Source organism: Gracilinanus agilis, chromosome 4, assembly GCF_016433145.1.
Source record: "Gracilinanus agilis isolate LMUSP501 chromosome 4, AgileGrace, whole genome shotgun sequence".
NCBI lineage: Eukaryota > Metazoa > Chordata > Mammalia > Didelphimorphia > Didelphidae > Gracilinanus > Gracilinanus agilis.
This window is the reverse complement of record NC_058133.1, coordinates 264279938-264292565: the sequence shown is the minus strand read 5'-3', so window position 1 is coordinate 264292565 and position 12628 is coordinate 264279938. Positions and strand designations below refer to the sequence as shown.

General features: G+C 39.5%; 1 protein-coding gene across 1 annotated transcript in view; it reads right to left on the bottom strand.

The window, feature by feature from the left end:
- Positions 1-12628, bottom strand: part of KCTD20 (potassium channel tetramerization domain containing 20) — a 72869-nt gene that overhangs the window by 33554 nt on the left and 26687 nt on the right. The gene's annotated exons all lie outside the window — the stretch shown is intronic.

Genomic DNA, 12628 nt, shown 5'->3' with positions numbered 1-12628 from the left:
GGCCTGACCCATGTAACTGTGTGACCCTGGGCAAGTCACTTAACCCCCATTGCCTAGCCTTTATTGCTCTTCTGCCTTGGAACCAGTACTTAACACGGATTCTAAGACAGAAGGTAAGAGGTTTAAAAAAAAAAAAAGGCAAGGGAATTATGTGTTGGGACTGAGTGACCCATGCTACCCTTGAAGCAGATTCCTGGTAGCCTCTGGATGTACTGAAGTGACTTCTTGGTCACCAAAAGGCATAAAACATCCCGCCCACATGGAGTTTGGCCGGGTCTCCAGCTTCAACTGAAGACTACTCGAGTCACCCTGCTCAGCGCCCAGACCTATTTATTTCCAAATGGAGAGAATTAGGACCGGGTCTATAAGTCGATAAGTACTATAGTGTCCTTGTTTATCCTCCTTATTCTTCTTAGACAAAGTCAACCTTCTTTTGTTAACTGCTTAATAATCTAGAAATACTTAATTTTTTCCCAACATTAAATCTGAACTAATGGGGTAGCAGCATCAGGCCCATAACTAATATCTCTGGCTTATCACAAATTCCAAATTAGTGGAGTCCAAAACATCAAAGTGGTATATTAGAATCAATGCTTAAAATCCAATTGTTAAATAATCATTAGAAACATTTTGTATGGCAGACTTATGACTTATGGAAGTAGGCTCTCAATACAAAAGGAAAATTACTAAGTTCTTGGATAGTTATCAAAGTATATTAGGCTACATCAATGTAGGAATCCTGACAGTACATTCTAGAACTTAAATAACCAGATGAGATTGAAATTTCATTTTACTCTTTTTTGAACAAGGAACCACTGAATTTATTATTTAGTGTAACAGAGAGTCAAATATCTATACCCATTGGACAACTGCATTATGTCTCACCATCTTTGACTATCGATCTGAAAAACCAAAGAGAGTGATTATTATTACTACTACTACTAGCACTAGCTAGCATTTATATAGTGCCTTAAGATTTGCAAAGCACCTTACAAACATTATTTAATTTTATTATTTATAATTAATACTTTTTTAAATTTATTATTTAATTTTATCCTCACAACAACCCTGAGAAGTAAGTGCTATTATTATCCACTTTTTACAAATGAGAAAACTGAGGCAGGCAGAGGTCAGGCAACTTGCTCAGGGTCACATTGCTAGTAAAGCACTGTTGGCACCTGTATGAATTATATCCTGATAATAAATGGCAAAACAGTTGAAGAAGGAGAGAGGCATCTCTGGGAAGAAATTAAAATATCTCTGAGGTTTCATTCAACATCCATCAAACTGACAAAAATAGTAAATGCAGAAATATTCAATTTAGAGGAGCCATGGGAAAGCAGGCACATCAATGCTCAATAAGTGGAACCATGAATTGGTCCCACCATCCTAGAAAATGATTTGGAATTATACAAGAAAAGTCACTATTTCTGTTTACCTAGTGACCTTTATGTTGGGTCATGAAGTCAATAACAAAAAGAGAGGTTCCATAGATAATAAAATGTTAATAGCAGAAATGGGAAAAGAACAGGGAAAGAACACTGGCTCTGAGGTCAGAGGACCTAGGTTCAAATTCTACCTCTGATACTTTGTGCCTGTGGGACCTTGGACAAATCACTTTACTTAGAGCCCAGTTTCCTACACTGTAAAATGAAAGCACTGGACTAGATGACCTCTAAAGACATTTTCTGTTGAGAATCTCTGACCTTTCATGGCAGAAGGAAGGAAGAAATGATGTGTAAGCTCATGGATTGGACAATGGCAGAACCAACTTGCATATGACTGTAACGGAAAATCATTACAGCATAAGAAAAAAAGGCAAATGGGGGATCCAGAGAAACATGGGAAGACTTTGATGAAGTGGTACAAAACAACTAAAGTAGAACCAAGAGAAAAATCCATGGAGAGCAAAAAATGGACTGAAAAGCAATTGAACCCAGAACAACTTTAATGGCTAGTCTTGGCTCCACAGAAAAGATGAGAAAGCATACTGGATCTGATGGGCTCTCCACTCACATGTCCTCTCTATTTAAGTCTCCCTCAGATTGCTTTTAAGGCAGGTGGGTGGCACAGTGGATAGGGTGCCAGGTCTGGAATCAGAAAGACTCATCTTTTTAAGTTCAAATCCAGCCTCAGACACTTCCTAACTGGGTGACCCTGGGCAAGTCACTTCACTATTTGTCCTAGTTTCTTCAACTGTAAAATGAACTGGAGAAGGAAATGGTAAACCACTCCAGTGTCTGCCAAGAAAACCCCAAATGGGGTCACAAAGAGTCAAACAACTCAACAACAAAGTAAGATTCAAGGTTTAGAGTCTTCACTGGGTGAGTTACAGAATGCTGAGCTAGACCAAGTGTTGTCTCAATTTGTGGTTATTTTTATGCCCAACCATTTGCCATCAGCCCCACCTTCCAGTTCCTTCTTAAGTTCCTTCAGTTCCTTAGCTCCAGCTGCCTTCATTGTTGCCCATGGCAACAGTCCTTGTATCATCAAACACGTTATCTCCACCAACCCTTTCCTCTACTTGTTCAACATAAACCATAGACTCCAATTCTTTTTCCAATCATCTCTCTCCTGTTCTAAGTCTTCCATTATTATTACCATATTACAGCCATCTCGGCTATCCTCCTGGGTGTTTCTATTATCTGAATTAGATTTTCTATTCCTTAAAGGAAACAATAAAATAAAATATAAATATATACTGTGTATGTAAATATACATACAGTAAATATTTAAATATAAATAAAAATAAGATCTGCTTCTTTTGTGTCCCCATTGGAGGCTACAGGCCCCCAAAATTCAATTTAATAAATATTAATAAATGCACCTATTTGTGTACTTTACCAGGTTAAGTATTGCATTTAAAAATATGAAAAAAGACTCAATCTGTCTTTTTTTTTTTAACCCTTACTATCTTAGAATTGGTACTAAAGATTGATTTCAAGGCAGAAGAGCAGTAAGGGCTAGGCAATGGGGGTTAAGTGTTGCTGCCCTCATCTCTGTCTTTACAGAGCTTGCAGTCTAATTAGGAAAGTATAAGATGTAAACAAATAACTATATTATGATTTTGAATTTTCAATGTGCAGAAGGAGGGCTGGCATAAGAGTGCTGCAAGAGAGCAAGCTAGGTGGCTCAATGGATAATGAGTGAGGCCTGGAGATGGGAGGACCTGGATTCAAATCTGGCCTCAGATATGTCCCATCCATGTGACCCTAGACATGTCACTTAATCAAGTGACTTGAAAATCAAGATAGCCCCAGGATTTCACCTCAAGCCCAGAAAATTGGCAAAGATGACAAAAGATGGAAATAGTGTTGGAGAGGTAATGGGGAAATAAGGGCACAAGTTGTACAACCACTCTGGAAAATAATTTGGAATTATGCAAATGTATGATCCTTTTGACCCATATTCCCTAAGAGACATATGCTCTAAGGAGGTAATTGGTGAAAAGAAAGACCCCAGGTAAACCAAAATATGTATAGCTATACTTTCGTGGTAGCAAAGAACCAGAAACAAAGAAGATGCCCATTATCGGGGAATGGATAAACATACTGCGGTTCAAAATGTAATGGAATACAAAGATGATAAAGAAAAGTGTAGAAAGACTGGAATTGATGCAGTGAAACAAACAGAACAAAGAAAATAATATACACAAGGAATATAACAATGCAAACGTAAATAATAACCATAAAATAATCAAAAGAGAATTACAAAGGACAAGCATGGCCCTGAGGAAAATATATGAAAAGACACTTCTACTCGCTTCCACTCCTGTGGGAGGTCCAGGGGTATGGAACACTGTATATGTTTTCAGATTTTTGGAGTATATCGATTGATTTTTTTTCTTCTTTCTCTTTTTTCTTTTTTAAAAACTTATTTGTTGGGGCAGCTAGAAGGGTAGAGAATTAGGCCTAAAGACCAGAGTTCCTAGGTTCAAATTCAACCTCAGGCACTTTTTAGCTGTGTGACTCTGGGCAAGTCACTTAACCACCACTTCTTTGCCCTTACTACTCTTCTGCCTTGGAACCAATACTTAGTATTGATTCTAAGACAGAGGATAAGGGTCCCCCCCCAAAAAAAATAAATAAAAAATCAAACATTTCTGAGATCGCTCTAAGCAAGGGAGAGAAGAGGGATACAGGGGGAAATCTGGGCCACATAAGATTTTATTTAGACATAAAAGAAGCTCAGATGGTAGCATGGGGACAGAAATATGAGAGAATTCAAACATAGAAGAGTGCGTGAGTGTGTGTGTGTGTGTGTGTTAAAAGACAGAAGAAAAAGAGGGTAGGAGAGAAACAATAGCAGTAAATAGTCTGGTCTGGCTGGAGTATGGAGTACATAAAGAGAAGTTATACACAATAAACCTTTAATTCTTACCATTAACACATGCAATTGTACCTATATCTATGTGTGTATATACACATATATGTTCATGCATACACTCACCTCTATACCTGTGTCTATATATTCACTGTATGTCTAAAAGATACTAAATAAATTCTTAAGAGTTCAATTCTCTTGATGCAGAGCGAAAGGAGCAGAACCAGGAGAACCTTATACACAGAGACTAATATACTGTGGCACAATCGAATGTAATGGACTTCTCTACTAGCAGCAATGCAATGACCCAGGACAATTCTGAGGGACTTATGAGAAAGAATGTTACCCACATTCAGAGGAAGAACTGCAGGGGTGGAAACACAGAAGAAAAACAACTTCTGGAACACATGGGTTGATGCAGACATGATTGAGGATGTAGATTCTTAATGACCACCCTAGAACAATGATCAATAATATGGTAACAGGTCTTGATTGATGACACATGTAGAACCCAGTAGAATTGCTCATTGGCTCCAGAAGGGGGTGGGGAGGGAAAGAACATGAATCATGTAACTATGGAAAATATTCTAAATGAATAAATTAATTTTCAAAAAAGAGTTCAGTTTTCTGTAGCATGAAACTCAAATAACGTGCAGACATCAAAATCCATGGTTTTTTTCCCTCTTGCATGCATTTTACTTCCTTGAAATGGCCAGGACTGAAGAAAACAGGCTATTCTTATCCTGACCAAAGTAGGGGAAAATACAGTTGAATTTCCTATCTATGATCCATCCAAATATTCTAGATGAGTAGATAGAACACAACCTTTAATATATCTGACCAACGGAACAAAGTTCATATTTGCTCACTCAGAAACCATGCTAAATACTAGCTATAAAAAATGTTATGTTAATGATATATGGGCATGATGCCAAGAGCAATCTTATGGAATATTATTGTGCTAAAAGAATTGACGGAGCAGGATGCTTTCAGAAAAACCCAAGATGATTTCTATGACGATGTTAGTGAAGTGAGCAGAACCAGAACACTGTACACAGTAATAGCAAATTGTACAATGATCAGATGTGAATGACTTAGCTCTTCTCAGCAGAACAATGATCCAAGACAATTCCAAAGAACTTATGATGAAAAATGCTTTCCACTTCCAGAGGAAGAACTGATGGAGTCTGAATGCAGACTAAAGCATACTTTAAAAAAAAAAAACTTTATTTGTCTTTTATGGTCAGTTTTCTTTTTGCAACATGGATAAAATGGAAATATGTTTACATGACTGCACATGTCTAATCCATAGCAAATTGCTAACTTTCTTAAAGAAGTGGGGGAGGGAGGGAATTTGGAACTCAAAAAATTTTAAAATAAATGTTAAAAATTATTTTACATATAATTGAGAAAATAATAGCAATATATACATATATATTTAAACCCTTACTTTCTGTCTTAGAACCAATGTTATGTATTGGCTCCAAGGCATTAGAGTGGTAAAGAGCTAGGCAAGGGGAGTTAAGTGACTTGCCCAAGGTCACCCAGCTAGGAAGTGTCTGAATCCAAATTTGAACCCAGGACCTCCTATCTCTAGACCTAGTTCTCCATCCACTGAGCCACCCAGCTGCTCCTAGCAATATATTTTTGAAAAAGAACAATCTTGGTAAAGAGACCAAAAGCCTCAATCTAACAGATATGAGTTGAATTAGATGGCTTCCAGCTCTTGAGATTATGAGTCTCTTTCCTCATGTGCACATTTTGGCTTCCCTGTCAGCTGAAATTTCACCTTTCCAGGAGTCTCCCCAGCTGATGACGTCCTCTCCTCTGAGAGAGCGGCCACCTATAATGTCTGCAGTACAACAGCTACCATTTATACAACACTTAAGATTTTAAAGTGCTGCCCACGTTACCTCACTCATCCACACAAACCTAAGAGCTAGATGCTATTATCATCTCCCTTTTACAGAGAAGGAAACAGACTGAAAGAAGTTAATGGACTTGGCCAGGATCACAGAGCTAGCCATCCTCTGAGGTCAGATTTGAACTTGGACCTTCGTGACTCCAAGTCCACCCCTCTGTGAACATCTACCCACAGTGTTGTCTCTGTTGCCTCCCCCATTAGAACCTGAGCTCCTTGAAGGCAGGGGCCTTTTGGGGGGGGGGTGAAAAATAACAAATGTTTCCTTTTTCCCTTCTGCCGGTCGTTGTCATTACAGACACACAGTGCCCCTCGGGAGGATGAGGAAGGCCAGAACCATGGCAGGGACTCTGGGCGCCAGCCTGGTAGAAGAAGCAGCTATTTTTTCCCAGGCTCACAGGAGCGCCCCCCCCCCCCCAAGCCGGAAGCCATTCAGAGCCTTGAGCGAGACGTTGTCGGTGGCTGTGTAGTCTTGTTCATCAATCCCCAGCCTGAGCACAGTGCCTGACATAGAGCAAGCGTCAGATAAAGGCTTCCAGACTGGGAAGGGGGCGGGGAGGAGGCACAAAAGGAAGGGAGGGAGAACTGGATCAGACAGACCCACAGCCAATCCAGTCTAGTAAAGGCTCAGATTGTATCCCCAAGGAGAGGGTGCTTACCCTCCATTAGAGCACTTCAAAAGGTTAGGCATACATGTAAGGCAATTAAGAATGGTCACTAGACTCAGCTTGGATCCAATCTGTTCCATAGTATTTTCTCTCCACACTTGAGCCCTTCTTTCTTTGAAGGCCTATTAGCACTTGTTTTTGTTATTGTTCATTTGAGTCCAACTCTTCATGATTCCATGGATCAATGGAGTTTTCTTGACAAGGATACTGGAGTGGTTTGCCATTCCCTTCTCCAATAGATCCTTTGGTAAGGCAGAAGTCAAATGACTTGCTCAGGGTCATGCCCCTAGTAAATATTTGAGGCCGAATTTGAGGTCTTCCTGACTCCTGGCCCAACACTATCCACTGCCCCTTCACTGCCCGTTTTTCGACACAGGAATGGAATACATATTTATTGATTTACAATTTCCCTAAACTTTAATTTTTAAGATTATCAGCCTGTAAGGCCTCATTACTTTAACAGTTTTATAAATTTCTTGCTCTCTGTGAAATTTGTCCCCAGAGGGTCTTCCATCAAGCTTTCTGGAATTTTGTGACTAAGATGTAATTTATCCCAACTTCATGTGAGTTTGGATATCATATACTTTAATCATATCTCCTCGCAGCTTTTGGCCTTTTTTTTTGTTGAAGACCTCATTTTTCAGTCTCTCTACATATAAAAAAAACTTTTTGTTGTTTTTAGTTACTTGTTTTTAGACTTAGCTTATTTTTTAAAAGTATGGTAACTAGCATTATATGTGGTATTCTAGGTATACATGCACTTAGATTTTGTAATCAGAAGGGTTAACATTGTGGTTTTGTTTCAGATGGGATTCCTGATGACAATCTGAATCTTGTCAGTCTTTTGGAACATATACTGTTTTCAAGAATAACTCTAGAATGATCCTGGCATTCCAGGCCTGGTTCATAATTGATCACTGAGCAATCATGTTAGAAACATGACATGGCTATCCACAGCCATAAGAAAAAATATTCTTCATTACTTATAAAAATCTGGTTTCAGACACTTACTAGCTGAGTGACCCTGGGCAATTCACTTAACCTTGTTGGCCTCACCTTCTCATCTGGAAAATGAACTGGAGAAGTAGAAAGCAAACCACTTCAGTATCTCTGCCAAAAAAAGTCCAAATGGGGTCATCAAAAATTGGATGTGCCTGAAAATGACTGAACAAAACAAAAATTAAAGTAACTTTGAAGTTCCATCACCTCAAACCCATTAGTTTAGCAAAGCCGGCAAAAGAGGAAAATGACAAATGTTGGAAGGGCTGTGAGGAAATAGGCGCACTAGTATACTACTAGGGGAGCTTTGAATTGGTATAGACATTTGGGAAAGCAATTTGGAACCACTCCCAGAAAGGACATGAATCAAATTGTGTATACCAACTGTACCACTACTAAGTCCCAAAGAAATCAAAGAAAGAAGGAAAGGGTCCACAAGAGTTTTTTCATGGTAGCCAAAAAGGGGGACACTAAGGGGCTGTCTTATTGGAGAATAACTAAACAAACTACAGGATATAAATGTAATGGAATATTATTGTACCATAAGAAATTAAAAAATAAGCAGTTTCAGAGGAAACCAGAAAGATCTTCATGAATTGATACCAGAGAAAAGTAAGCAGACCTAGAACAATTTATTATTTTAATAACTCTTACCTTCTGTCTTTGAATGGATACTAAGTTCTGGTTCCAAGCAGAAGAGCAGTAAGGGCTAGGCAACTGGGGTTGTGACTTGTCCAAGGTCACACAGCTAGGAGTGTCTGGGGCCAAATTTGAACATAGGACTTCCCCTCTCTAGGCCTGGCACTAGATCCTCTGAACCACCTAGCTACCCCTAATAGAACTATTTATACAATGAGAACAACACTATAGAGAAAAACAACTTTGAAAGATTCTGATCTGTCGTATGTCATCACAAACTTGAATCCAAAAAAATGACAATGAAACATGCCACTAGTCCCCTGTCAGAGAGGTGATAACTTTAAAATGTAATAAGAGACTTTTGGGGATGGTCAGTGTAGAAATTTGTCTTTATTAGATTACATAAATTTGTATTAAGGATTTTTAAAAATTTGTGTTAACGGGGAAATGGATAGCAAAAGGGATAGATTAATTTTAAATTTTTTAGAAAATGCTTAAAGAAAAAATAAAATAGGACATAGGTTGATTTTCTTTATATTTATCCACACAGAACTAAACCTTATCTGTTAACTTTTCTGCCCACTTGACAACAGTTTTATGAGAACTTGCTTTAGCAATTTAATTCAGTTAGTGTCATGTTTCATCACCCAAAGGCCTAGTGTCATCTGCAGACCTAGAAGTTTCTCTGTCTTTCAAATTACTCTGTGAAAGAGCAAGGCTGAGGGACTTATGAAAAAGAAAACTAGCCACATTCAGAGGAAGAACTATGGGAGGAGAAACACAGAAGAAAAACAACTACTTGAACACATGGGCTGATGGGGATATTATTGGGGATGTAGACACTAAACGATAACTCTAGTCCAACTATCAATAATATGGAATTAGGTCTTGATCAATGATATGTGTGGAATTGTGCGTCAGCTAAGGGGGGTTAGAAGGGATTGGGGGAGAAGGAAAGAACATAAAATATGTAACTAGGAGAAAATATTCAAAATGAAAAAATAATTTAAAAAAATTACTCTGTGAAAATCTTAGTCCTGATATCTCCAGTGTTAACTATTTCTCCATTCAGAGAAGTCACTTTTCCCTCTAATCATTCTTTCCTGCTTTTAAGCGAATTCTGTCTCTGATGAAACATTTTCCCAGAGCTTCTAGTAATACGTTTTTAAAAATAGCTTTTCCTATATGACTTTATCAAAAGCTTTTGGGGAGTCTAAATATTGCCCATTGGCTACCCTTTAAGGATAGCGGGACATAAAACTTCTTACTGAAACAAAAACCATGTCGCCTTTCTCCCCCATAGTGATCTCCACCTTACAAAAACCATGTTGCCTTTTTTTCCCCTTTTTAAAATCCATAACTTCTATCTTAAGTTCAATATGAAGTATCAGTTCTAAGATAGAAGAGTGGTAAGGGCTAGACAATTGGGGGTAAGTGACTTGCCCAGGACAGCATAACTCAGAAGTGTCTGAGGCCAAATTTGAACCCAGGACTTCCCAGGTCTCCAGGTCTGGCTCCCTATCTATTGAGTCACCTAGCTGCCCTTACGTTGCCTTTTTCCAATTATGTTTTGCTTGTTCGAACATCCTGTAGTTTATTGTAGTATCTAGCAACTTGCCAGCAATGGAAATGTGAACCCATTGACCATTTTCAGGATCAATTTTTGAGTTCTTTTTATCACTAGGAATAGTGATTAGGGAATTTTGTGACCAGGGAGATGAGACTAAAGAGAAAAGATATCCTAAAGAGGCTACTTGCTGGGAGCATCTCTAGCTTCTTCAGGAAATGGCATGTGGCTAGAGAGCAGGGCAAAGTTTAGGTTATATGGCCAATAAGCAGCATTCTTTGGCATTTAACTGGGCACTGGGATATTGCTCTGCCATACAAGAAAGTTAATTACTAGACTTGACTTGGGTTCCTATAATGGGAGATGTCAACAGATTTCTGCGTCTCCAGCTTGCTCAGTCAACCTGTTGGTTCTTGTGGCTTGGTTAGCTGGAAAGCCCCTCTAAGGAAGAAGGATGAGGTTGCCATTGTAGGTATAAAATATTTCTAAAATGCTCTTTTCTTCCACAGTTCCTCTCTTTGATACTTCTCTAAATGATCAGATGGTGGGAGTTGTGAAGAGAAAAGTCTTTTAGAGGATTGTTAAAACCTGGTCTTGAATTTAAAGAGACAGTTTGAAAACCACATGATTCAGGGGGCAGTTGGTGACTCAGTGGATTGAGAGCCAGGCCCAGAGACAGGAGGTCCTAGGTACGAATCTAGCCTCAGACACTTCCCAGCTGTGTGACCCTGGGAAAGTCACTTAACCCCTATTGCCCAGTCCTTAATACTCTTCTGCCTCAGAACCAATACACAATATTGATTCCAAGATGGAAGATAAGGGATTTTAAAAAAATAACTACATGACTCATTTCGATGGCATCCTCATTTGGGGATAGAGACAGAGAGAACTACATAAGGTTGAAGGGCAAAATTTGTGCCCCAGCAGCTTGACAATTTCAAAATTAGGCCCTGAATAATCATAAGGACAAAAAGAATTCCTGCTACAAGGACGATCGAAAGAACTTGGAAAATGGTCCAGAATGCAGATCCCCAAGAAAGGCCTAGTCATGAAAATAAATTTCATAGGTTATGCTGTTTGACTCTGAAAAGTCTGTTCTCGGATACTGAAAATCGATTGAGTGTTGCCCAATAAGAGCAACAGAAAGTGCTAGTAATTGCAGAGACACGCCGTTGGCTAGCTGGAACTTGTGCAAATACATTGATCTAGAACCAGACTAGCTCAAGGCCAGACCCCATCCTTGGTCTTCAATGCACTGGCCATATCATCTGCTGATTTTGTGAGGATCAGAGAGAGATCACAGATGGTTCAAGAACAACCATGTGTTGTAAGGAACTCTTGGAGGGATCAGTGACATGTAGGCTCCAGAGAGGTCTCAAAGTGCACTTGCTCCTGAGGTCAGATACCTGATGATATGATTCATAAAAGCATGACTTTCCTTTGTGGATGGTGAAGGGACAAATCAACATCTCCAGAATACAGTTTGCTTCTAGAGGCAGGTAAGGGCATGCAGCATGGATACATAGCATCATAAGGTGTATAATTAGAATGTTATTCTAAAAACTATGATCCCCAGTAAAACTACGATTCCCAGAGCCCCACTCACTTCCTGTCGTTACATGCTGACGTAGAGGGGATATAAATTGGGTGGAGGTCCATCTCTCTCCCTCTTGTCTTCCTGTCATGGCTTTGGTGGAGCAGGCTTTTTGAGCAGGTAGAAAACCTTAGTCACATAGTTCTATTTTGTCAGATAATAAACTTTATAAAAATAACACTTGAAGTATTGGACATTAATTTAAATCCTACAGAGGTCAGGGCTGCAGCATTCTTTAACTGTGTAACTGAAGAAAACTTCCCTGAATTCTGGCCTGTCCCCCTGGGAAGGACAGCCTTGGAAAGCCAGTGTGACACTAAACTTGGTGAAGGAGCAGAATCTCTGCCGTTGCTACTGTAGCCGAGTTGGTTCAGTGGTTTCTGACTCTCGACAAACCATTTGGGTTTTTCTTGGCAAAGATAATGGAGTGGTTGGTCATTTCCTTCTCCAGCTCATTTGACAGATGAAGAAACTGATGCAAAGAGGGTTAAGTGACTTGTCCAAGGGCACACAGCTAGTGGTTTGCCATTTCCTTCTCTAATTCATTTGACAGATGAAGAAATGGAGGCAAACAGGTTTAAGTAACTTGTACAGGTCACACATAGTGTCTGAGGCCAGATTTGGACTCAGGAAGATGAATCTTCCAGACTCCAGGCCTGGAACTCTACCCACAATGCTGCCTGGCTTCCCATCTCCAAAAAGGTGTTGCATTTCTGGTGTGAGTGTGAGTGACTTTCTTGAGTCTAGATCTCCAAGCAGCCTCCTTGAGTCAGGACAGGCCCCATTTGGGATCAGTAGAGTGTCTCGTTAAATAGTTTGGTCAGAGGTTAGAAGTTCAAATCTGAGGCGTCTGGGGCTTCAGCTGTTAGGGGCAATAGTTCTAGAGATGAGCTAGTGTTAGGGTCCGAGTCGTCGCC